We start from the raw sequence: 27,420 nt of genomic DNA on the forward strand, positions 1-27,420 counted from the left end.
AGGGGTCCTGTACCAAAGTACCAGAAACTGGATGGTGTGAAATGACAAAAATTTATTCTCTCATGGTTCTGGAGGTTAGATATCCAAAGGCAATGTGCAGGCAGGGATGTGTTCCTCTGAAGGTTCTAGGTGAACTTTAGTACTACCTCCTTCATTTTTTATTATTGATGTTACAAATTATATTTTTTTACCCATCAACATAGATTTATAGCTATTTTATGGCTTTGGCTTTCAAATCTTATAGAAAAATGAATTGTAGCTATAAACCAAAATTCCAGTAGTAACTGTTCTTAAATTTATCCGTGTCCAATTTATCTATAGCCCAAGTGTTCCAGGGTAGTGGGGTGGGTTGCAGACAGACCAAAGAAAGTGACTGAGTACAGTATGGGAGACATGTGGTTCACTGGAGAAAGCTTGGGAGAGATCAGTGACTGCTCCAAGAAGAGTTCAGTGCTGACAGGCTGACAGCACTTCTGCCCCTCACAGTACTTTGCTAGCTAATGGCTCTTCTCTCTCAGTGTTTTGTTCATTGGTGGCTGGCTGGACAAGTGATATATATCCTTTCCACAAAGCTCTCTGTTCCATGTCTGTCCCCACTCAGAGAAGGTTTTTTTTGTTTGTTTGTTTTTTTTTTTTTTGTATGTTAGGCTGCACAAGCAGTGATGTCATCAGCATTAGCAGGCTTAGCCTGACTTGATCCTGAGGAGCAACTGTCCTGATGTATATTCAAGAAAGTAGCTTTCTACAGATAGCACTGGTGTGCTGCAGTTTCCAGTATGCAAAAGAGAAAGCCAGTGTCCTTTGAGATAGTATGCATCCAGACTTTCCAGTTCAGTCTTACTTTCATTATTCCCTTAACTTGGTGAGGTATTTTGGGAACAGAGAGGGGACATTGAACCTCTTTGCTTTAGGGACAATGCACCATGTACTTACATTTACTGGAGAACTTTATACTCTTATATGGCTTTGAGTTACTTTTTAGTATCCTTTCATTTCAACTTGAAGAACTCTGTTTAGCATTTTTTTTTGTAGGGCAGGTATAATGAAAATGGACTCTTTTAGCCACTGTTTATGTGAGAGAATGATTCAGGAGAATTGCAAGTTCAAGTTTATTCTGGCCAACTTAGTGACATCTGACTCAAAATAAATTCCAAAAGGACTGGGCATGTTAGAATACTGGCCTAGCATGAATGAGGACCTGTGTCCCATCCTCAGTACAGCAAAAAAGAAAAGAAAAACAACTTTTTCTAGTAAGTCCAAAACCTATGATTTCAGGAGCTTTATTTTGTTCTTTTGAGTAGACCAAGTTTTATTGTTTCTTTGTTTGTTGAAAATTGAGCATTAAAGAAAACAGCCACCACACTAGTTCTGTTCATGAGAAGTCCTCACTAGCCAGCCTGCTTGAAGGCTTGTGCCTTCTGAGAACTCTTTTTTTTTTTTTATTGGTCGTTCATAACATTACATAGTTCTTAATACATCATATTACACGGTTTGATTCAAGTGGATTATGAACTCCCGCTTTTACCCCGTATACAAATTGCTGTATCACATCAGTTACCCTTCCATTGATTGACATATTGCCTTTCTAGTGTCTGATGTATTCTGCTGTCTGTCCTATTGTCTACTATCCCCCCTCCCTTCCCCTCCCCTCCCCTCCCCTTTTCTCTCTCTACCCCTTCTACTGTAAATCATGTCTTCCATTTGTATTCTCTTGACTTACCCCTCCTTACCTCTTATATGACATTTTGTATAACCCTGAGGATCACCTTCCATTTCCATGCAATTTCCCTTCTCACTCCCTTTCCCTCCCACCTCTCATCCCTGTTTACTGTAAATATTCTTCTCAAGCTCTTCGTCCCTACCCTGTCCTTGTTTACACCCCTTATATCAAAGGAGTCATTTGGTATTTGTTTTTTAAAGATTGACTAGCTTCACTTAGCATAATCTGCTCTAATGCCATCCATTTCCCTCCAAATTCTATAATTTTGTCATTTTTTAATGCAGAGTAATACTCCATAGTGTATAAATGCCACATTTTTTTTATCCATTCATCTATTGAAGGGCATCTAGGCTGGTTCCACAGTCTTGCTATCGTGAATTGAGCTGCTATGAACATCGATGTAGCAGTGTCCCTGTAGCATGCTCTTGTTAGGGCTTTAGGGAATAGACCGAGAAGGGGAATAGCTGGGTCAAATGGTGGTTCCATTCCCAGCTTTCCGAGAAATCTCCATACTGCTTTCCAAATTGGCTGCACCAATTTGCAGTCCCACCAGCAATGAACAAGAGTGCCCTTTTCCCCGCATCCTCTCCAGCACTTATTGTTGTTTGACTTCCTAATGGCTGCCAGTCTTACTGGAGTGAGATGGTATCTTAGGGTAGTTTTGATTTGCATTTCTCTGACTGCTAGCGATGGTGAGCATTTTTTCATGTACTTGTTGATTGATTGTATGTCCTCCTCTGAGAAGTGTCTGTTCAGGTCCTTGGCCCATTTATTGATTGGGTTATTTGTTATCTTATTGTCTAATTTTTTGAGTTCTTTGTATATTCTGGTTATTAGGGCTCTATCTGAAGTGTGTGGAGTAAAGATTTGTTCCCAGGATGTAGGCTCCCTATTTATCTCTCTTATTGTTTCTTTTGCTGAGAAAAAACTTTTTAGTTTGAGTAAGTCCCATTTGTTGATTCTATTTGTTAACTCTAGCGCTATGGGTGTCCTATTGAGGAATTTGGAGCCCGATCCCACAGCGTGTAGATCATAACCAACTTTTTCTTCTATCAGATGCCGTGTCTCTGATTTAATATCAAGCTCCTTGATCCATTTTGAGTTAACTTTTGTGCACGGCGAGAGATAGGGATTCAGATTCATTTTGGTGCAAATGGATTTCCAGTTTTCCCAGCACCATTTGTTGAAGATGCTATCCTTCCTCCATTGCATGCTTTTAGCCCCTTTATCAAAAATAAGATAGTTGTAGTTTTGTGGATTGGTTACTGTGTCCTCTATTCTGTACCATTGGTCCACCCGCCTGTTTTGGTACCAGTACCATGCTGTTTTTGTTACTATTGCTCTGTAGTATAGTTTGAAGTCTGGTATCGCTATACCGCCTGATTCACACTTCCTGCTTAGTATTGTTTTTGCTATTCTGGGTCTTTTATTATTCCATATGAATTTCATGATTCTTTTATCTATTTCTACAAGATATGCTGTTGGGATTTTGATTGGCATTGCATTGAACTTATAGAGAACTTTTGGTAATATCGCCATTTTGATGATGTTAGTTCTGCCTATCCATGAGCAGGGTATGTTTTTCCATCTTCTAAGGTCTTCTTCTATGTCTTTCTTTAGGGTTCTGTAATTTTCATTGTATAAATCTTTCACCTCTTTTGTTAGGTTGATTCCCAAGTATTTTATTTTTTGGGGGGATATTGTGAATGGAGTAGTTGTCCTCATTTCCGTTTCAGAGGATTTGTCGCTCATATACAGGAATGCCTTTGATTTATGCGTGTTGATCTTATATCCTGCCACTTTGCTGAATTCATTTATTAGCTCTAATAGCTTCTTTGTAGACCCTTTTGGGTCTGCTAGGTGTAGAATCATATCATCTGCAAATAGTGATAATTTAAGTTCTTCTTTTCCTATTTTTATGCCTTTAATTTCTTTTGACTGTCTAATTGCTCTGGCCAGTGTTTCGAGGACTATGTTGAACAGAAGTGGTGAGAGAGGGCATCCCTGTCTTGTACCAGATCTTAGAGGGAATGCCTTCAATTTTTCTCCATTCAGAATGATGCTGGCCTGTGGCTTATCATAGATTGCTTTTACAATGTTGAGGTATGATCCTGTTATCCCTAATTTTTCTAGCGTTTTGAACATAAAGGGATGCTGTACTTTGTCGAATGCTTTTTCTGCATCTATTGAGATGATCATATGGTTCTTATTTTTAAGTCTATTGATGTGGTGAATAACATTTATTGATTTCCGTATATTAAACCAGCCTTGCATCCCAGGGATGAATCCTACTTGATCATGATGTATAATTTTTTTGATATGTATTTGAATCCGATTCGCCAGAATTTTATTGAGGATTTTTGCGTCAAGGTTCATTAGAGATATTGGTCTGTAGTTTTCCTTCTTTGATGTGTCTTTGTCTGGTTTCGGAATCAGGGTGATGTTGGCCTCGTAGAATGAATTTGGAAGTTCTCCCTCTTTTTCTATTTCCTGAAATAGCTTGAAAAGTATTGGTGTTAGTTCCTCTTTAAAGGTTTTGTAAAACTCTGCTGTATACCCATCCGGTCCTGGGCTTTTCTTAGTTGGTAGTCTTTTGATGGTTTCTTCTATTTCCTCTATTGTTATTGGTCTGTTTAGGTTGTCTATATCCTCCTGGCTCAATCTGGGCAGATCATAGGACTCAAGGAATTTATCTATGCCTTCACTATCTTCTATTTTATTGGAGTATAAGGATTCAAAGTAATTTCTGATTATCTTCTGTATTTCTAAAGTGTCTGTTGTGATATTGCCTTTTTCATCCCGTATGCTAGTAATTTGGGTTCTCTCTCTTCTTCTCTTCGTTAGCATGGCTAAGGGTCTGTCAATTTTATTTATTTTTTCAAAGAACCAGCTTTTAGTTTTGTCAATTTTTTCAATTGTTTCTTTTGTTTCAATTTCATTAATTTCAGCTCTGATTTTAATTATTTCTTGCCTTCTATTTCTTTTGCTGTTGTTTTGCTCTTCTTTTTCTAGGATTTTGAGATGAAGTATGAGATCATTTATTTGTTGGTTTTTTCTTTTTTTGAGGAATGAACTCCAAGCATGAATTTTCCTCTTAGAACTGCTTTCAATGTGTCCCATAGATTCCGATATGTTGTGTCTGTGTTTTCATTTAACTCTAGGAATTTTTTAATTTCCTCCTTGATGTCTTCTAAAACCCATTGATCACTCAGCAACCTATTGTTCATTCTCCAGGTGATGCTTGCTTTTTCCTTTCTTCTTTTATCATTGATTTTCAGTTTCATTCCATTATGATCAGATAAGATGCATGGTATTATCTCTACCCCTTTGTATTGTCTAAGAGTTGCCCTGTGACATAGTATATGGTCTATTTTTGAGAAGGTTCCATGTGCTGCTGAGAAAAAAGTGTAGCTACTTGATGTTGGGTGGTATAGTCTATATATGTCAATTAAGTCTAGGTTGTTAATTGTGTTATTGAGTTCTATAGTTTCCTTATTTAACTTTTGTTTGGAAGATCTGTCCAGTGGTGAGAGAGGTGTGTTGAAGTCTCCCATGATTATTGTATGTTGGTCTATTAGACTCTTGAACTTGAGAAGAGTTTGCTTGATGAATACAGCTGCACCATTATTTGGGGCATATATATTTATGATTGTTATGTCTTGTTGGTGTATGGTTCCCTTGAGCAGTATGAAGTGTCCTTCTATATCCCTTTTGATTAGCTTTGGCTTGAAATCTATTTTATTAGATATGAGTATGGACACTCCTGCTTGTTTCCGCGGTCCATATGAGTGATATGATTTTTCCCAACCTTTCACCTTCAGTCTATGTATATCTTTTCCTATCAAATGCGTCTCCTGTAGACAGCATATTGTTGGGTCTTGTTTTGTGATCCATTCTACTAGCCTGTGTCTCTTAATTGGTGAGTTTAAGCCATTAACATTTAGGGTTATTATTGAGATATGGTTTGTTCTTCTATCCATATTTGTTTATTGATGTTACTAAACCTGATTTGTTATCCTCTTTGACTACTTTCCCCCCTTTACTGTCCTACCTCCCATTGTTGGTTTTCAATGTTGTTTTCCATTTCCTCTTCCTGTAATGTTTTGCCAAAGATTTTTTGAAGAGATGGTTTTCTAGCTGCGAATTCTTTTAACTTTTGTTTATTGTGGAAGGTTTTAATTTCATCTTCTAACCTGAAGCTTAATTTCGCCGGATACACGATTCTTGGCTGGAGCCCATTGTCTTTCAGTGTTTGAAATATGTTATTCCAGGATCTTCTAGCTTTCAGAGTCTGTGTTGAGAGATCAGCTGTTATCCTGATTGGTTTACCCCTAAATGTAATCTGCTTTCTTTCTCTTGCAGCTTTTAAAATTCTCTCCTTATTCTGTATGTTGGACATCTTCATTATAATGTGTCTAGGTGTGGATCTCTTATGATTTTGCACATTCGGCGTCCTGTAGGCTTCTAGGATTTGGGATTCTGTCTCAATCTTCAATTCTGGGAAGTTTTCTCGTATTATTTCACTGAATAGACTGTTTATTCCTTTGGAATGGAGCTCTGTGCCTTCCTGTATCCCAATGACTCTTAAATTTGGTCTTTTGATATTGTCCCATAATTCTTGGATGTTCTGCTCATGGTTTCTTAGCAGACTTGCTGAGCTGTCTATGTTCTTTTCCAGTTGAAATACTTTGTCTTCATTGTCTGATGTTCTCTCTTCTAAGTGATCTACTCTGCTGGTAGTATTCTCAATTGAGTTTTTAAGTTGGTTTATTGTTTCCTGCATTTCTAGAATTTCAATTTGTTTGTTTTTTATTACCTCTATCTCCCTGTGAAATTGATCTTTTACTTCCTGGATTTGTTTGTCAATGTGATCTTTCATTGTCTGATTTTGCTGTCTCATGTCTTCCTTGAGACTCCAGATCATCTGAAGCATATATATCCTGAACTCTTTATCTGATATTCCATCTGTTGCAGCTATTACCTCTTCTAAAGTTGAGTTGACCTGCATTGCTTGTGGTCCTTTCTTTCCTTGTCTTTTCATACTGCTCGCGTTTCTTTCTGCTTGGTGCAACTGTTGTGTTTTGAAATTTACCCCCTATTTATTTATGTTGCTCTTGTATACTTGAAAAGTCTCCCTTGCAGGTGCGGGCGGCGGCTGTGCCCCTACTCCAATGGGGGTGACGTGTCTACCACGCTGGCGGCTCTCTGGGCCTGTTCCGGGAGTGGAAGGCGGCTCTGCTCTGTCCCTATTCCAATTGGGGTGTCGTGACTACCATGCTGGCAGATCGCTGGGCCTGTTCCGGGCGTGGGCGGTGGGCTTGGCTGGCGGGATTCCACCTAATGGCAGTCCCTAACCTCCCTGCTTGCTAATTAATGGCTTCTCTGAGGCGCCACGCCTTCTGTAGCTGCGGGGCAGGCCGCGCGAATCAGTTGGCCTGGATCTCCGGGGTCCTGCTGCTGGCTGTTTTGATGTTGCAAGCTGTTGGAGAGTGGTGGTGTATTCTTCAGCTTTCCCGGATGGTGGCCACTGACTGCCTGGATGGAGTGTCCGCTGTTTTGATGTTGCACTCTGAAGGAGAGTGGCGGTGTATCCTTCAGCTTTCCCGGATGGTGGCCGCTGACTGCCTCGGCGGAGTGTCCGCTGTGGGGGATGGGACTGTACCGCTTCCTTCCCCTTCTGAGAACCCGTGCTCGGCCCAAGGGTCCGTGTGGGCTTGGCTGGTGGGATTCCACCTAATGGCCTTCCCTAACCTCCCTGCTTGCCAATTAATGGCTTCACTGAGGCGCCATGCCTTCTGTAGCCGCAGGGCAGGCCACGCGAATCAGTTGGCCTGGATCTCCGGGGCCCTGCTGCAGGCTGCTGGGATCCCTGGCACTCTATCACTTTGATTTTTTCTGCTTGCCCCTCCCCCAGCGCTGGCTAGCCAGGTTTCCTTTTGGCTGCTACTGGGAGGAGGGGTTGGAGGTCAGGTGTCTCTGGTTTCCCCCTAGTCTGTATGGAGGCTCAGCTTGATACTCCCTCTCCCGGCAAGCCTAGGAGAGATTTTATGCGAATTCCCGCTGTCTGGGGGGTGAGCTGAATGACACCGACCTGTTTTGATGTCGCACTCTGAAGGAGAGTGGCGGTGTATCCTTCAGCTTTCCCGGATGGTGGCCGCTGACTGCCTCGGCGGAGTGTCCGCTGTGGGGGATGGGACTGTACCGCTTCCTTCCCCTTCTGAGAACCCGTGCTCGGCCCAAGGGTCCGTGTGGGCTTGGCTGGTGGGATTCCACCTAATGGCCTTCCCTAACCTCCCTGCTTGCCAATTAATGGCTTCACTGAGGCGCCACGCCTTCTGTAGCCGCAGGGCAGGCCACGCGAATCAGTTGGCCTGGATCTCCGGGCCCTGCTGCAGGCTGCTGGGATCCCTGGCACTCTATCACTTTGATTTTTTCTGCTTGCCCCTCATGAGAACTCTTATACAATAACTTTTCTAGCTCTTTGTCTCTCTTGCCTCCTTTGCATGCTTGTGTGTCATCTCAGGACCTGCACGTGCCTTTTTTCCTAAATACTCCATATATACAGCTGCTTCCACCCTGTTTGAATTTCCCTGGGAGTCTACCCCATCTTTTTCTAGGGACTTTGAGCTATTCTATCATATTCCTCAGTCAGTGGTCTCCTGCCTTAGGCATCTGTAGTTTCTATAAGAATGGTTTTCATGAATTGTACCTATTACTTCCAATGGTTTCTCCTGTTCTGAGCCACTTCTGCCTCTTTGAGCTCTTAAGTTTGGTGCTTCAGGAATCAATTGCTCAGGCAGAGTTGCAAATCATTCTCTGCTGTCTCTGGGTTGTGGAAGTAACTGAGGATCGAGCTGCTATATCCCCTAAACTGCAAGGTAGGGCAGGGGCAAGTAAAAATGTGAAAAAAATTCTTACCATTTTAAATTCAGCTTCTTTTAAAATTTCCATTGCTCTCCTATAAAGTTATTTTAGTGATTCTAGTTGTTCAATGTTTCTGTGAGAGATAAGGGCCTGGAGTTTACTTGTCTACCACATCATTGCCATTATTTATTTTTAAAATCATAGTTTTAGTAGCAAATCTGTTGCAAAAAGTACACTGTGTATATTTTAGTAATCTATATTTTTTATTTGCCTTTTTCATGTTTTTCAACTGGAAACAAAAATATAGATTCCAGTCATTGCTGAATGAAAAGCATCTTTGCTTTGGCCAACTATCATGTGCAAAGAAGGCTTTGGGGGCTGCATGTGGTTAATATCACTTTTACAGAGAACTAGTAGACTGGCTTAACTGAACATGCTTCCTCCAGACAGCTCTGCTCCCCATTGAGAGACAGCTTAGTTCCTCCAGATTCTGCTGGAGACAGAACATATTGCCATTAAGATTTCAAGGGCACTGAAGATGCTCAGTTACCCAACCCTGAAACCCTTCTCTTCCCCATCTGTGCTTGTTTTCATGTTGTACACTTACATTTTCTGTCCGACTTTCCCTGAGGGGTTTATGGTTGTGAGCTTCACTCAGGGCTAAGTGAGGCCACTTCATGGACTCACTAAATAATCTATATCTTTTTTTTTCTTTTCCTTTTATTATTTATTTATTTTTAAATTCCAGTATTGAGGGTGGAAGTCACTGAGGATCCAGCCCTAGTGCTAGGACTCTAGTGCTTCACCACTGAGCTACATCCCCAGCCCTTTTTATTTTAAGACAGTCTTGTTAAATTGCTCAGACTGATTGTAAACTTATAATCCTTCTGCCACAGCTACATGATCATTTCTGGTGGGTAATGTTGTCAAACCCCAGTGCCACTAACAAGCCTCAGGTCAAGGCTTCTGCAACTGTAGTTAGGATTGAGGGGCCCTGTTGGGTGGTTTCTCAGGTCCTGGTCCACATGTCTTCCCAGCAGAGACCTGGAGTGGGGAAGGCAGGCTTTCCTGAGCAGGAGAGCCTGGCTCACCACTCTGATAGGTTGGGGGAAGGACCAGGGACTCAGGGACCTGGACAAGCTGTGCAGGGCCCAGGTGATGAGCCCATCCACAGAGGAGGCAGAAAGCAGGCTGGCCTGCATCCTCCCTCAGGAGGAAGAGTGGTTAACACCACTTTGATATAATTTTTGGCTGTTTAGGAAAAAAGGTAACACAAAAATGCAGTTGTGCTCCAGGAACTAACCCAACTTGGAACTGCAGAAGCTTCACAGAATTGAATTCCAAATGAAAGAGTCTCTGTTGCCACCCTTCTTTTTTTTTAACAGTTAAGAGAGTTTATTCTAATAACTATAATTATGGTGCTTGTCACAATGAAAACTGAAAAAAGTATACAAAACAGTTGATTACTAATCGTGTATTGAAAGCATTAAGAGGTTCCACGACACCAAATAAACCAGTTCTGAGGTTTCCCCAAGATAAATTTAACAGCTCCAGCTTCTTCAGTGTTTATCAAAATACAAAAGAAAAAAGTAGAGGTCATCTTTTTTGATGGTAAATTGGACCCTTGCAGGCTGAGGGAGGAAGCTACTTCACACATGGAGATGGGGGTGCTCCGGGACCTGTGGGTCTGGATTGGACCAACCCTCCCAGCTTGCACGCACTCACTCTGGTGAGATCCAGACCTCCTACCAGTGGGCTGAGCAGATGCAAGAGTGAGTGGGTGCTGGAAACATGGGCTACTGCTCTGGCTACACGCCAACAAAGGGCGCGTTTGGGCCGTGTCCCCTGCAATGGCTCTCCCAGCCCGCCCCCAGGTGACTGTGTAAGCACAAGTACAAGCACAATGCTATGGAATGCAAGTGACCCAAAGACAGGTGAGTCACGGGGTCTCTACTGGGACCATGCAGTGGATGGCGGTTTGTGTCACGGTCATGTGTTCCCACAGGGGAACAGCTGATCCAATGGACCAGCATTCAGGCTGTCCACTAGGCATAGTCTCCCTTCTGTGTGTTCAAATGTTCTCCTTATCTTGTATTTTTAACTATTTTAAAAAATGCACTGAGTTTGGGTTAAAAACCAACCACCAAATGGATCCCAACACCAATCTACAGCCCAGGAGCTCCTGGAGCCCAGGTGCCCACGTTCCTAAATCCCTCCTCAGTACTGACAGTGAGTTGATTCTCTTTTTACTATAAAAAAAGCTGAGTAATATTGCATAGGAGTACCAGAAACTGCCTCAGTGGAAACAGAAACTATTTACATTAAATAAAAACCTGGCTGCAGGCTGCGTCTGCACTTGTACAGCACAGTGCGATGCACACTGACCAACTCATGGAGACAGCTTCTGACACTCAGGACCACAGAGTCGCACGTTTGCCACATGAGAGGAAAGCGAGGGCAGAGAGGAGGAAGTGAGGGGGTGGGGGATTCTGGTTTACTTCTGGTTCAGGAGCTGACTGGACTTCCAGTCCAGTCCTTCATACAGCCCAAAACCGCTGGTGGCACAGGTGGCCTGAATGTACCAGTTCCTGTGACATAGGGAGTGCAGCCCCAGCTTGTCTGTGATTTAGCAGCGTTCATGGTGTTTGGGAGGTCCTGCTTGTTGGCATACACCAGGAGGACAGTGTTCCGCAGCTCATCCTCAGCCAGCATCCTCATGAGCTCCTCGCGGGCCTCATTCACATGCTCTCTGTCATTGCTGACCACCACAAAAATCAAGCCTTGGGTGTTCTGGAAGTAGTGGTGCCATAGTGGTTGGATCTTGTCTTGGCCACCCACGTCCCACACAGCTGATGTTCTTGTACTCAACGGTCTCCACATTAAAACCTATGGTGGGAATGGTGGTCACAGTTTCACCCAGCTTCAGTTTGTACCGAATCGTCTTCTTCCCTGCAGCATCCAGGCCCACCATGAGGATGCACATTTCTTTTTTTGCCGAAAAGGCCCTTGAAGAGGTTTGCAAAGATATTCCCCATCCTTGTGGGTGGTTGGAAGCGACACTGGCCAGAGACCTCAGCAGCGGCTGCTCCGAGCCAAATGTTGGTTTGGCTCCCACAAGATGGCGGCGCTGACCGCCACCCATTCTTGATTGTTCATTATCTCATCTTCTGATACTATATTTAAAAGCAATGTCCTATTCTCTTTTTATAAACCACCCCCTCACCCTGCCTTGCTCCCTCCAAGCCCTTCCTTCAGTCCCCACCTCTGAAGGATCCCTTTATGAGGACCAATTCTTCCTTTGTCCATACAGCCTGAAAGCTTCCCTTCTGCCTTGCTGTGGGATATGGACTCTCTTTCTTTTGGTATTCAAGAGTTGCCATAGTGTGGCACTAATCTACCTCCCTGGACACAACTTTCTCTTCTCTCACTTTCCTAAATGACAGCAAAAATCCATGTTTAATTCACAAAAGACTGAAAAGTGGTGATTAGATAAGCTTATGATTAATTTTGTAGCTCCTGAGAGTATTGTGGATCACTTATATCCTTTTTGAACAGGTTGCATTTAAGCTGCACTGATAGTGTCTACATCGTGGGACAATCATGCCCTGCAAAAGATGTTTCTGGCAGTAATGGACCATGTACATTATCATGGTTCCAAAAGATTATAAGGGAGCTGAAAAATTCCTATCACCTAACAATGTGGTAGCTGGAGTACTGCAGTGCATTACTCACATGTCAGTGGTATTGCTGGTGTAAACAAAGCTACTGCTCTGACAGTCTATAAAAATGTGGCACATACAAGTATATAGAGAGCATAATGCTTAAGAATGATAATCACTGTGTTACTGGATTATAGAATTACTATACTATACTTTTTATTATTATTATTTTAGTGTGTGCTCATTTTGTTTGATTTTTAAAAGTTTACGGTATGACCTGTTAAGTCGGCAGCAGCCTCATACAGCTCCTGCTTACCAGGTCTCTTGATTTTATCAAGTGGTCACATCAAACAGTTGTCCGATATCATCCATTTGTGTAAATGCACTCTGTGATGTCTGCACAATGATGGACTACTCTGTGACACATTTCTCAGCACATGTCCCCATCATGTACTGATGCAGTACTGTGTTATGATATACAATAGTATTGTAGTTAATCTAATTTAGTAAATTAAGACTTAAAAATTATATACAAGTATGTGTTGAGCAAAGGTAAACCTAACTCTCTTCATAGTAATAGAAAAGTGATATAGGAAGTCTGATTGTCTTTTTAATAAAACATACCAAAATTATGTAAATGAAATTACATTTGCTTGAGGAAAGAAGGTCTTTTAGTAAACTGTAAACACTAAAGGACATAAGGGAGGCATGTGCACAGTTTTAGTTTCATATTCATTTATGCATGACTGAATATCTTCAACACCTCTTTTAATACATGTTATTAAAATTATTTTGTATTTTAAAAGAAGGTAGCAGAAAAATTCCTTCTGCTTAAATTACTTGATGTGTCAATTCCTCTTTAGTGCTTTTTTTTTCTTTACACAGTAGGATTTTAGTAGCCATAAACTGTAGCTGATGATCTTGAGCACCAAGGGAAAAATGTGGGAAGTAAAGGTGGCAGAGAGAACCTGAGCCATGGGAGCCAGTGCCCAGGAGACTGGCTTCCTGATTGATACCTTACTTGATATCTGGGAATCAGAAAAATCTTCTAGAAAGACTATCTAAGAAAACATCTAGCCTTCCCAAACTGCATTTATTTGGAATTAAAATACTCATTTCCTGCCAATATTAGCTTTTTCTTTTTTAGTCTCCACCTTATTTTTCTTGCACAGACCAAGAGGTATTAAACCTTACTCCCATATTACTCAGCACAATTCCAAAACATACCCACCTTAGTTCCCTATAAATTAGGGAGGTGAACTGTTTTCTGTTAGCTGATGGTGAACCCAGCACTCTACTGAGGTTCCTAGGGGTCTACCAGCAGCATGTGGAGATTCAGGCCCTGGAGTACCCAGTGTCTGGTGCTTTTCAAACTCAAGTGCATTTATTACTGTTATAGGAGATAACATTTCTCTTTCTGCTGTTGTTTCTTCTTTCACAATGTTCTTCCTTTGTCTCATTCCATGAGTACTCGACCGTGGTAGTCATGTGTGTTTTTATATAGTGGGTATAACACTATCCCATCTTCCCTGGTGGTGGGGGCAGGAGACGGGTGTCAGGGAAATCACAGTCATCTCTATTTCACCCAGGAAGGAGATTAAGAGATTAATACACAGTTAAAGTCACAACAGGTCAGGAACACTTAGATCTTCTGGCTATATATATATATATTTCTCTATGTGTATATTTTTCTAAAATATATATAGATATATTTCCCCCCTACAAAAAACCCATTACTGTTTCCCTAAGTTTATACAGACTTCAAACATGGCAGAAAGCTTTGAGGAACTTAATAACTGAGCATCCATTGCTGCCTCCTCAGAATCAGGGCACTGCCCAGGGCAGGGAATTTGTAGGCAGCAGCACTGAGCAATCTCACCATCCTCAGTTCCCCTATTCTCCTGTCATGATCATAGGACCTTGTGGGTGCTCTCCTGGTGTCCAGGGCGCTCCAATGTGTTCATCTTAGAAACCAGGAATCTGAATAGAGACCCAAGGCCCACAGGGCCTGAGGCAAGTTCAACAACAAGAAAGGCAGAGCAACTGAAGACAGAGGATACTAGTTGGCCAAAGTGAACCTCTGAGCAGTGGACAGTGAACGAAAAATGCCAACCTTGCACTGGAACATCTACCACCTTTATGCTGGGTTCAGAACACATCACACTCAAAATTATAAACTAGAAAGCTTCTTCAAGGCAAGAGAATAAAAAGAGGTTTTTCTTCCATTGTTTCTATAATACTTGAAGTATTCAAAATACCAAATAATCATGAAAATAGGGCTATCAGTAAATAGAGCAAGGGGATCAAAGGGAGGAAAGAGGAGATGAAAGAGGATATGAAGGGAAATGAAACTGATCAAATTATGCACATGTATGACTATGTGAACAATGAAACCTACCAGTCTATGTAATTCTAACGTACCAATAAAAATTTTAAAATAAATAAATAAAAATAAAAGATAGCCGTCAAAGTTTTCCCTTAATGTCACCTCTTAAAAGCCACTGTAGAAATGTTTAAGAAAAATAGCTCAGGACAGAAATACAATAGAGGTTGCTCACATTTAGGAATTTATCTGACTCCTAACAAGCCTGACATGTGAAGTGTGAAGCAGCTTTTATGTTAGAAGCTATAATTATAAATTGTTAAAACAACCACTTGATCACACTTCAGTACATTTTTATGGGTTTAACTGAATGCTTGCTTAAGAATTTTCTCTGAAATGTACCCAGAAATGAGACAGTTGTGCAATAAAAGTGAAAAATGGTAAGATCATAACACAATCTTAGAAAGTTTTGGTGTAGAAGCACTTACCCCAACACAGTCTTTCTGCACGGTTTATGTTCTGTCCACAGAAACAGCATGAGGCAAAATAGAACAGGGGTCATAGAAAGCCCTTTGTCATCCCATTTCCGCAGAGATGAGTCCTTTTTACTGATGTGTCATGTCAACTGGTCTCAGGTGAGAGTAAAGGATGCTTGAACATAAGCTCCTCTAGGAAAGCAAGCTCCTCTAGGAAAGCAGCCACACCTGCTTTGCTTGCCCAGGCTCTGAAGCCCAGTTAGCACCTGTCCAGGTTGGTCATTATGTGAATACCTGTGGAAGGGCACATGGATGTGAGACCCTAACCTGTGAGATGCCCTGCCCATTTCAGCTAAAGACTTCTAAAGATTGAATAGCTTTTAAGACTCAGGTAAATCAAGATTTTAACATCATCATAGCCCCTCAGACACTATAGGGAAAAAGCGAAGGGACATTTGGAGACAGAGTGACCATTTTCCTGTGTACTACAAATCATACATTGTGATTTGCCCAGGAATTAGAAAGTGGATTTTGTTAATCTGTATAATCTTCCTTTCTTTTTTCCTTTCTTCTTTCTTCCTGTTTCTTAAAGTGACATAATAACTTTTTTGAAATAAATTTTATTTCATTTTTATTGGCATGTGATAATTGTACATACTTGTGAGGTAGAGTGTGATATTTTCACACACGTATATACACTGTAAAGATCAAAACAAGGTAATTTCTGGGTGTGGTGGCAACACCCGCAATCCCAGTGGCTTGGGAGGCTGAGGCAGAAGGACAGCAAATTCAAAGCCAGCCTCAGCAACGTAGTGAGGCCCTAAGCAACTTAGCAAGACTCAGTGACATCCGGCCTCTTCTTTTGTAATCCTGTCTCAAAGTTAATTAATTAATTAATTAAAAGGGTTGGGGGGCTGGGGATGTGGCTCAAGCGGTAGCGCGCTCACCTGGCATGCGTGCGGCCCGGGTTCGATCCTCAGCACCACATGCGAACAAAGATGTTGTGTCCGCCGAGAACTAAAAAAAAATAAATATTAAAAATTCTCTCTCTCTCTCTCTCTCTCTCTCTCCCCTCTCTCACTCTCTCTTTAAAAAAAAAAAAAAGGGGTTGGGGATGTGGCTAAGTGCCCGTGGTTTAAATACATACATACGTACATACATACATACATACATACCAAGGTAATTGACATATCCATCATTTCCAACATTTATCATGTCTTTGTTGTAAACCATTCAAAAATCTCCTTTTCTAGCTATCTTGAAGTCTATGATATTTTTTACCATAGTCACTGAATCCTTCAATAGAACACCAGAGCTTATTTTTTCCACTTAAATTTAATTAAATTTGACTTTGTATCTGTTGAACAACCTTTCTCACATCCAACCCTACTCTCCCTGGCTCAGGTAATCATTTTTCTCCCCTCAATTTCTAAGATATCAACTTTTTAAGATTTCACCTATGAGTGAGATTATGCTTTATTTGTCTCCTATGCCTGGTTTATTTGTCTTAAGGACCTCCAGACTCTTCTTTTATAATCCTTTGTTTATCTGTTTAAGCCTATAATCAACCAGGTGACAACTCAAATTTAAAATGCTAAGAAAAAAGCAGAATACAACAGTCAGTAACATGGCATTATGTAAAAACGTGGATGTGTAACCGATGTGATTCTGCAATCCGTATTTGGGGTAAAAATGGGAGTTCACAACCCACTTGAATCAAATGTATGAAACATGATATGTCAAGAGCTTTGTAATGTTTTGAACAACCAATAAAAAAAATGCTAAGAAAAAAGATCTTTATTTGATTACTAAAACTACAAGATTAGCTTTAGATACAGAACTAGAAAAATAGTAATTTCATCTTGACATTTTTTTAATGTTTGGCTAAATATTTTTTTTTAAATATTTTTTCGTTGTTGATGGACCTTTATTTATTTATTTATTTACTTGTTTTTATGTGGTGCTGAGAATTGAACCCAGTGCCCCATGCATGCTATGCAAGCACACCACCACTGAGCAACAACCCCAGGACTGGCTAAATATTTTTCAATGAACACTTTCTTTGAATGCAGAGGTGGGACCACCACTCTGAAATGACTATTTTTTTTAATAAATGCTAACAAATTTAGTGATTGTCAGTATGTTGCCCTTAAAAGCACAGTGTAGGATAAATCTAAGAATTAGTCCTACCATATATTGCCTACACTAGTCTACCAAAGCCTTACAGTTAGTAAAAATATCAGTGCATTCATTTATTTGTATACTTTATAGTAAGCACAATAGGTCATTCTGAGGAGCAGTGAACTAGCCAAAGGAGCAACATGTTGAGAAAGACATAGAAGTGCCCTAGTTCTCTGGAGGTACAAGCATTCCAAGAACCTTCCTCTGCCCTGTGCTTGTTACTCAAAGTGTTGAAAAGCGGGGAAAGAATCCTCTTATGACAGGGTAGTCATTTTAATGCAGCATCACCACAATCATGTTTCAGGTTGCAATAGACAAGGATCATGAGACAGAGAACAGTAACATCTAGGCCTACTCACAAGAAATGCAGTACTTTTTTTTTTTTGTCTGTTAAAAAAATGAGATGTGAAAAGTTTGTTTTAACTAGATGATATGTTAATAACTACCAGTGCTTTGGAACCAAAAACTATCACTTTTTAATACATATACTTTATATGTTATTTTTTTTAACTCAGCATAAATCAGGAAAAGTTGACCAACTGATAGCATTTAGGATCCTTTTGATTGTCTCTTGTAGAATACTGTTCTTGGGGAAAAAAAGAAAAAAAAAAGAAAAGAAAGGGCCATCTGTGTAAGGTGAAAGGAAGGGTGGTGATGCAGAGCTAGCTGTGTGTTTTTCTCACCAAGGTAGAGCTTGTATTAGGCTCTTTCAATTCTGAGTCTTTGCCTCTGAAAGTTGCATTTAATAGGTCTTGTGTCAGGAGTTTCCAAGACCACCTCCAGGTTCAGTGAGTCACCAGGAGACTCACATGAGTTTTACAATTATAGAGTACACAACCTGATCAGCCAGGGAAACATGTGGAGGAAACTATATGCTAGCTCCCCAGATTCCTCTCCCAGTGAAGCTGCAATGGGACATACTCATATCCTCCAGCAGTGACATGTGTGGACAAACACAAAATGTTGAGAATCAGGATATTATCCCAAGCCTGGGAGACCAGGGCTTTATGAAGGGGCCAACCATGTAGCATCCTCTGTGTAGCAAATATCAAACTCCACGTCCCCAGAAACAAAGAAGCTGTTCATCAAAATATAAATTGTTATAATAGCTTAGGCAAAAGGATGCTGGGCAATGGCAGTGAGCCCAGCTTAGTCATTTATGCATCTCATGGGGAACCAATAGATACTCTCTCTTCAGTGTCTTGAGTTGATACACTGTGTTTGGTGCGTGAGGTGTATTAAATGCCTTTTAGAGTCACCATTTTTTCAGTGTACAGTGGATTCATTGGGGGCATATCCTCATTGAAAGTCAAGGAACATCTGTCCTGCACCAGTGCCATTGAGTGCCTTTCATTTGCCAGAACCGAACTAGTCATGGATAGATTTTAAATCTCCTGGGAAATAAGGCAAACGTAATTGATGGTGATGAATTCATGTCACGCATGGCACCAACAGGACATTGTGCTTGGTGAGGTGCTGAGGATATGAGTATAATGGATTAGGGCTCTGAGAAGGGCCTTATTGATCAAAGGAACTCTCCAAATCCACCCCAGATTGATCCAGATGGTAAGTGAAATAAATTTCCTACCTTTTAGAGCATTTTAATGCTGTACTAAATGCAAAATCGCATTATTTACAGTGAATGGCATTTCACAATGAGAAAGTTTCCTAAATTTTGTCCAAATATCTATTTTATGTTTTAACTATATTCAATATATAGAGGAAGCGAATGGGAAAATGCTATTATCTGAATTGTTAAAATGTCCTCAAAACTGTATGAATCTATATAGTTCAATGATTTGTTTAATTCCTTCAAGTTGCCCATAAGATGGGCATACTATTAAACACTTATTTAAGGCATTGTATTTTATAATGATAAATACTACGTATTTTATTCTTTTGCATAATTTGTCAAATATGGGGACCTAATTCATTTTTTAGAAAATAGATTTATGGCCATATGTTAAGCTACATGCACTTTTATTTGCAATGTTTCTAGCATTGTTTTCAATATGCATACATTATTTTAAATATATGGTCTTGAAGCCATTGAAAAAATTTTTTCTGGCTTTTCTCTATTTAAAACCTGTTTGCAAGCAAATATTATATTTCCAAATGTCTTATAAAATGTGTTCCTCCTGATTGGGAAGGGAGCAGTACTGAGAAACCTGAGCTATTCACTTTCTGCTGAGTAAGGGAAACCCGTCTTCTTCCAACAGGAGGTAAAACTAAGCAGTAAAAACCTCCAACTTAATATTGTGTTTTAGAAATGCTTTATTTCAGCAATATTCTAAGGATGCAGTTCTTTAAACAACACAGATGATAAGAACAGATCAATCCCAGAGGCATTTAGTACCCTGTTTTCTATATCCATATTGGCTCTGGACTTTTATTATTCCAGGGCCAGGGAATGTGGGTTTCTATGTTTCTGTTGCTATGCTTGAAGATTAGTGAAAGGGACTAGGGGATGAACTACTTTCTAAAAGCAAGACTTTAAGAGTAGTATGTATATGACTGGTTTAATGGTGCTTATGAAATTTAAACCATCCTGGAAATAAGGGAGCTTGGACAGTGGTTACTAATTCAAGGACTAGGAAGAGGGAGTCACATCTGCTTAAATACTAGCACCTTTTACACATTAACAAAGTGAACAAGGCATTTTGCATTGATGAGGAAACAGCATTTCACAGATATTTTGATCCCTTTTCCTGTCTCTTCTCAGGGCTTTCCAGGAAACAAACTCAGTGTAGTGCACTACAGACTCCAGCCTCCCTTGGAAGTCAGGTTCTTGTGTTTCCTGCCTTTAGCCTGGAACCCCGAAGACAGAATTGGGATGTGGATTAAAGTGTATGGATGTGCATACAGTAAGTGTCTTTCTCCCTGTCTTAACATCAGAGTGATATATTGTAAGAGCCACACTGAAAGTGGATGCAACTTTTTATCTTCCAAACTTCTGTTTGAGCAGATTTTTTTTAACAGAAAACCTCCATAATGTTCTTTATGATACAGTTGACTTCAAAGGAGGACTTGAATGGAGATTTATTTACCTTTAGATTTTCAGAGGTTAGCCAATTACTGCTTCAGAGTCAGCAGTTAAAAAAGTAATGATGTTCAAGTCAACAACAGTAATGTACTGTGACTAATAGTGCTATTTCTGATGCTGACATGGCCTTAAGTGTGGGACACACTGTCACTGCTGGGTGCAGATGTCCTGTCTTCCCCATACCCTAGGATGACTTGGTTCTCCCTCCACTTTTCTCTGCTTCCCCGTGGAACCTTCTTTTGTACAATGCACTGCAACTTAATAATTTACTCTTAACTTGGAAATGTCGTTTGCATATTGTATTTTCCCTCTTTTCTCATCTGATGATAAAAGTAGTAAAATTTGCAGCCAAGGTGAGCATAAAGTACAGACTAAAAGCATTCAGTAAAATATAGGTGCAAGTCAATCATATAGTTGCCATTTGGGTATTTCTTAAATTAACACAAAAGGAAAAAAATATTAACAAAATATTTGTCTAGAAAACTGGGGACTAACCCATTGGTTTGCTGTTCATTCAGAGCATCCTTCCACACCCAAGCCCAAGCTATTATATATTGATCTAGGGTTTAAGAACAGATCTGTATTTTTTCCCCAAGTTTGATTCTCATTACTACTATACTCCTTATGTAGTCATTTCTTTATTCCCTCATTTATCATATAAAAATTTATTGGATGCTGACTGCTTGAGGGAACTGTGTCTGGTGAAGGGTATGAGGGATGATTCTAAAATTCTTCATTTGCTTTATCAAAGTTTTATGAGAAGTTATAAAATTATATAAAGCAAGCAAAGGACATGGGTAGTGATATAGGAGCTAGGGAGAGTATTAGTCAGCTTTCCATTTCTGTGAAAAAAGATCTGAAATAATCAACCTGAAAAGAAGAAAAGCTTATTTTGGCTCACAGGTTCAGAGGTTTCACTCCATGGTCACTTGACCCTATTGCTTTGGGTCTGTGGCAGCACACTGCATAATGGCAGGAAGTGTGTGGTGGTACAATGCTGCTTACCTTGTGGTAGCTGGAAAGCAAAGAGAGAAAGAACAGTCTTGAAGTTGCAATATCTTCTTCAAGCAAACATCCCAAATAGTCTAACTTCTTCTCACTAAACCATACCTCTCAAAGGTTCTATGACTTCCTAACAGTGTCCAGCTGAGGACAAAGCCTCTTAACACGTAGGCCTTGGGACGACATTCCGGATGCAAACTATAGCCAGTGTTCATGACAACACAAAGCATGAGAGCAGGAATTGAGGGGTTCTGCTAGTGTGGGGATAGAGAGTATGGCATTGTGGGACACAGTGAGTTGTAGAACAGTATTCTATCCTTTTGGGGAACCTTACACACAATGAGTGGTTTCAGAACATGAGGCTTACCCAAAGTGCTCCATCCCAGGGTGAATCCCTGTGTTAGCTTGGCTGCATTTCCTCTTCCTGGTAATCTCTCATACATAACCCTCTTTTCATTTGATTTTATAACTCTGCCACTGCTTTCCATATTTTCTGGAAGCATTTAATAGATGTTACTATCAAGATCTTTTCCTTCTTGCCATCATCATTTCCTTCCTTCCTTCCTTGTGTCTCTTGGATTTACCAAGATGTTCCCTGCTGAATTGTCTGATATTTAGAGTTTCTCTTGCTCCCATGAAAATAGCTCTTCCTTCTCCCATTAGTTTGGAAATGGATTCAGGTTTACTGGTTTCAAAGTAGAACATGGTCTTTGATGGAGACTTTCCATTAGCTTGATGATCTTCAAGAGGAGATATCATTCTAGCACCTTGGGTTAAACATTGGTACCAGAAAGACTAAAGTTGTGAGCCTTATCCCTGGAAGGACTGCAGCTGTCTTTGATATATATATATACACTCTTAAGTTCAGTATGCAGGAGCTGTTGGCCACAAGAAGCTCCTACTATAAAAAATGCAGGTATAATAATCAGCACTATTTGTAAAATAGTCACAGTGCATCCTTTAACAATAGTGGTTCTGCCTTCTCTTGGTTTTTATTAGTAGTAAAAATAATGATTCAAACACAGAATTTTGCATTTTTATTTTGACAGTAATTTAATGCAATATGGTTTATAACCAAAAGTGATAGTTATTTTCTTCTCAATTTGTATTTCCACTGCTGTGTGTACTGCAAATAACATCCAAACTACTTTTTTTGGCATATAAAGACTCTTAGATGCAGATTCCCTTTTCAGTTTTATTTCTTTAAATTCCACTTGCAATGTTATTCATTATTTATTTTAACATTGTATATTTTCAGGGTTTCCTAGCTTGGCATGTGCTTCTCCTACCTCAAAGGCCCTTCTACCATTTTAAAACCAAGGATGAGGTCGGGAGGGGTGGCAGTGCTGTCTAATTTCTCTCCGGCAGCCTCTCTGGCAGCTCTGTCAATCTAATTTCAGCACTCCCTGCAGACTTGTCCTCAGCCTTGTATTTCATTCTAAAATGTTCTGTATTTCATTTGTCATCCACTTTCATAAGGTTTTAATAGCATTAATGTATTCTCTATGTGCTGGTCTTTGAAGACCCGCCCTCCCAAGCCTGTCCATCATTCCTTTAGCTAGTTTGATCATCTTTTCCATCTCTTCTGCCCCTTCTTTTCTGCCTTCTCCTTTGACATTCAGGGTTCCTGTGCAATGTCATTCTCTAGTAATCCTGCAGCAACACATTCTTTTTCCATCAGTTGTATTGAACTGGCTCCATTTTACTGTAGTTTTATGTGTATTAATGTGCTTATTCTTTGAATAAGGCCAGGAAGGAAGGAATCAGCATTGAGTGAATTGCTGGGAATGTGGAATTGGTAGATGCAGAGGTCGTGAGTGTTCAGTTGTTTGTGATTCCATCATTCATATATTGGCACATCCTCCGTGTTTCAAGCCAAGTGTTAAGAATAAAATGAATGCCAATAATCCCTGTGGCTCAGGAGTAAGGCAGGAGGATTGTGAATTTACAGCCAGCCTCAGCAATTTGGCACAGCCCTCTCTCAAAATAAAATAAAAACAGGGCTGGGGATGTGGTTCACTGGTTAAGTACACCTAGGTTCAATCCTTAGTACAAAAGAAAAAAGAAGAAGAGAAAAGAATAAGATAAATGAGTGAAATGTGTAATTGACTGCTTTCAAATTTTAAGTTATTGACTGTTACAGGGAAAAAATAGGTGTTATATAATAGTGTCCATATATGTTAAAATTTGTAAGCCAGTTGTTTTTATTCCATAAAAATAAGAAATGTGTATTTGAAAAATTTGGTTGTCAGGCTGGGGTCCCTGCCTCATTTTTTGTGTTAAAGTATTGCTGATGTTTGAGCATAGTTATGTGTGGAACAAGGTGCACAATACTCTAGCTGGATTGGGGGTAATTCAGCAGCAGAGAATATGATCCATCAATTTGAAGGGTTGCATTCAATACCCAGCAACTACAGAAAAGGGGAAATAAAACAAGAGCAACAATAAAGAGTGAACAATCTGTAACATTCAAATAAATACCAGGTGTCAATTTTGACATCTACAATACTAATAATCACAAAAGGAGAAATGATGGTATCATAAATTAAAACAGCAACAACAAACAACAGTGAATTAGATTTAGCATTAAAGTAAACACTAATGTCAGCTGCAACACCCATGGTACTAATAACTGCAAAAACATGAATGGTGGGAGCAAAAATTACATTATCTAAATAGTTTTAAAATATGGCAAAAATACAGTTCATTAAGAAGGAAGAAAATAGGAAAGGAAGGCAAAAGAAAGGTTAGAATATTCCAAAGGTGAAAAAGATAAAGTAGAAGAGAGGTAAAAAGTGAAGGCCATAATGAAATGGTGGTGGTGGGGGAGGGTGGAGGGAAAACAAGAGTTTTAAAATGAAACAAAATACACTGACAGATTGATAGAGAGAGAACAAGAGAATTTGACTATTAGAGGGAGAAGCTAAGAAAATTAACCAAAAACCAAACCAAAACAAAAACAAAAAACCCTGAAAAACTCAGTAACCTTCAAAAAACAAAAGAAAATAGTAAAAGGACAATAAAAAGAGAAAAATGATAAGAAAGGCAAAAGTCTCTTCACATATGCATAGTGTGAATCAATCAACATATACAACAAAAACAAAAATTATTAATGAAAACTGAAAGGATTGTTTCTATTGACATAGCTAAAACTGTGGACAAGGACTGATATCTATTACTTATGCCACACTGTCCTTCTTTCCACTTTTGTCTTGAGCTCTGTACCCCTTAGAGAGAGCAAGGGCTGGGGGTGATTCAATCCTTACTCTTGTGTTGCTCAGGAGACTTCTGGCTGGAGACTGATAGAGAGAGAACATAGGTTCCAAACTAGTTTAATGGCTCTTAGCTTCTCCACTCACCTGGAGTGGAAAGTACTGTCTGCTAGAATTTGGTTGGCACAGACTAATGCCTTCTTTATTAACATCTCCTGTTGTGATGTTGGTTAAATGGGAAGCATTTGAAAGTTGTCAGATCATTAATGCAGATATAAATATATGACATTCACAACTCTGAACTATTTGGCTCTTTTCTGAATATCACCCCTCAGCATCATCCTGTGTTCATGCCACCCTGCGTCAAGCTGGCTCCCTGGATCTTTGGCAATAGATCTTACCCAATGGGAGACATATCTGGGGAGAGGAGGGCTGGAGGGGAAAGAGGCCAGGGTGATAATTCCCTGACCTCTATGGTCTTCCTTGGAGACAGCTCTGACAGAGGCTGAGTTCTGAACTCATGGCTGAAATGGCAGCAGATCTTCCATGACAGCCTCAGGCCAAAGTCCAGGAGCATGTCTCTCTCTGTCACTTACACCTGGATGTGTGGCCTCCTTCCAGGTGTTGCTGGTCCATCAATGTACTCCTCATCTTTATCCACACCTCTGTGAGATGTCCCTGCTCCCAAAGCCCTTCATTAACACCTCTGTGTGTGGCATCCCTTCCCAAGGCAAAGGGATTCTGACTTAAAATTTGAATACAGACTTCTTTCTTTTCATATGAAACTCAACAGGACAACAAACAGTCTCTGAGAAAGCACTCGCCATTCATGGGCCAGTTATAGAAATGGCCCATGAAAGACTATTTCCATTCAGAAAATTGTTCTTCATGGGTCATTCTACATTTTTCTAGAATGTTCAAGTTAAATGGAGATAAAAATGTTTTCTATAGTTCAGTTAGGGCATCAGCATTTATTGATCACCCTAGAAGTCGAAATACTGAGCCCTACTATAAGAATGTAAAGGCATATATTATGTGCACTTAACTTCAAGGATACCTTATTTTTACTGGGGCCAGACATTTATTCATACATAAACATCACCTGTGTCACAGGGCAATGGAGTGTCTGATTCCACCTGTACTAATAGGCTGGTGTTCCATGGCTTAAACCAGTGTGGTTGTATGGATCATTACAGTATTGAAATACTTTGATACTGGTTGGTGAAGAGTCCCTGCTGCCAATATGTCTCTGCCTTTCCTTTGATATTATCTACACTTCCCTGTACTCTTGGGAGCTGAAGCCCTCTGGGTCAACTCCAGCCCTACGGACAGGGGGTCCATTCTTATTGGCTGCAGTCTGTGCTATTTTTATGGTTAAGGTTTTTTTTTTTTTTTTTTTTTTTTTTTGGTACCAGGGATTGAACTCAGGGGCACTTAACCCCTGAGCCCCAGCCCCAGCCCTTGCCCTATTTCTTGTGTTTTATTTAGATGTAATGCCTCACTGACTTTCTTAGCACTTTGCTTTTGCTGAGTCTGACTTTGAACTCAGGATCCTCCTACCTCACCCTCCTGAGAGGCTGGTATTACAGGCATGAGCCACCATGCCTGGTTGTGTTTAAGGTTTTGAATATCATTCAGTGCATCCTGCTCTGATGTAAGTTTTTGACATTTTGGAGTTCATCATAGAGTTTTTGCATTAATCTGGATTTTGGAAAATTGTGCATTCATTATCTTGACTACTCCATTTTGGCGTCCCTTACATTTTCCATTCCATCTTAATTTTCTTCAATCTGGAACTAGCCCATCTGTACCCATTCTGTCATTTAGTTTTCAAATTGTTAGAGCTGTTATGTCATCAAAAACATTAAAATAATGAGAATGATGTCAGGTGCTGCTGGACTGTGATGGACTCATGTGAGGGTCCCATATTCCAGGGACATAGGGCCAGGGGTTTCCATGGGAAAAGGCAGAGTCCACCTTCTCTTCCTCTTTGTAGAAAGGGGTGTATAATAGCTTGGGCTGCCATAACAACGTGCCATGACAGAGTTGATTGAACAATAGAAATTATTGACTCAAAGTTCTGGAGATCGTAAGGCTGAGATCCAGATGTTGTTAGGATGTTTTCTTCTCAGAATTCTCTCATGGAATTGTGTATGCCATCTTCTCCCTATGTCCTCACCTGGTCTTTTCTATTGTGTGTCTTTGTCCTAATCTCCTCTTTTTCATATGTGCATATATTATATATTTATTTATTATTATCACATATTAGCTGTATAAATTAATGTGTTTTTTTGTGTCATTTCCATACATGAACATATCATGCATTGACCTTCTTTCTACCCTTGCTCATTCTCCCCTCTCCCTGCTACCTGCTTCCTGGTCCCAAATTATCCTTCTTTCTAGATATCTTTTTTTTTGTACCTTTTTTAATTTATTTTTTTATGTGGTGCTGAGGATCCAACCCAGGGCCTCACATGCGCTAGGTGAGTGCTCTACCACTGAGCCATGATCCCAGCCCCTCTTTTTTGTTTTTTAATTTCCACATGTGAGAGAAAACATGCAATAGTTGCCTTACTGTATCTGAATTATTTCATTTAACAAGATCCACTTCTGTTTTCCTAAAAATGATAGTATTTCATTTTTCTTTTGCTGAATAATACTCTATCATGTATATATACTATATTTGCTTAATTCATGCATCTGTTGATGGGCACCTTGGCTGAGTCCATGTCTTTCCTATTGTGAATAGTGTCACTATAAACATGATCATTCAGATATCTTTTTTCATTTGCTAATTTCATTTCCTTTGAATAAATACCCAGCAGTGCTATAGATGGGTCATATGGTAGTTCTATTTTAATTTTCTAAAGAACATCCATACTGTTTTCTATAGATGTTGTACTAATTTACATTCTTTCCAACATTGTATATGGTTCTGTT

The 27,420-nt window shown here is 40.0% G+C and overlaps 1 pseudogene; it reads right to left on the bottom strand.

Moving 5' to 3' along the window:
* Window positions 1-11,078: 11,078 nt before the first annotated feature.
* LOC144251466 (ADP-ribosylation factor 1 pseudogene) lies at window positions 11,079-11,619 on the bottom strand (annotated as a pseudogene).
* Between the last annotated feature and the right edge of the window lie 15,801 nt (window positions 11,620-27,420).

The sequence above is a fragment of the Urocitellus parryii genome, assembly GCF_045843805.1.
Source record: "Urocitellus parryii isolate mUroPar1 chromosome 13 unlocalized genomic scaffold, mUroPar1.hap1 SUPER_13_unloc_8, whole genome shotgun sequence".
Lineage (NCBI taxonomy): Eukaryota > Metazoa > Chordata > Mammalia > Rodentia > Sciuridae > Urocitellus > Urocitellus parryii.